The sequence below is a fragment of the Tupaia chinensis genome, unplaced genomic scaffold, assembly GCF_000334495.1.
Source record: "Tupaia chinensis unplaced genomic scaffold, TupChi_1.0 Scaffold000532_1, whole genome shotgun sequence".
Taxonomy (NCBI): Eukaryota; Metazoa; Chordata; class Mammalia; order Scandentia; family Tupaiidae; genus Tupaia; species Tupaia belangeri.
The window spans coordinates 2449591-2449941 of NW_006160045.1; positions in this window are offsets into that span (position 1 = coordinate 2449591).

A 351-nucleotide genomic window follows, 5' to 3' on the forward strand; every position below is an offset into this window, starting at 1 on the left:
ACATCATCACAGCATACGAAATGTGATTTCCCATCCAGAATATACTGCATAGTGATTTAATGATGCATATTATTATAAAATTTTTCCATTTCTAGTTCCTAGAATTATTTTTACCCCTCTTTCTGACCCTCTGTCCTTTCCCACCCTCTTCTCACACTATCTCTGGAGTCTACAATTGTCTTCCATTTCTTTCCCACCCACATTGTATTGATCACACGATTTCTTACATAATCTAACTACTTTCACTGGTGAGTTCTCTCATTAATATTAAGAAAACCAGTTTTAACTTAAATCAAAGAAATGCCAAGGAACTTTGCTTAAAGCCAGGAAACAGGTTAGGATTCTGTTCAA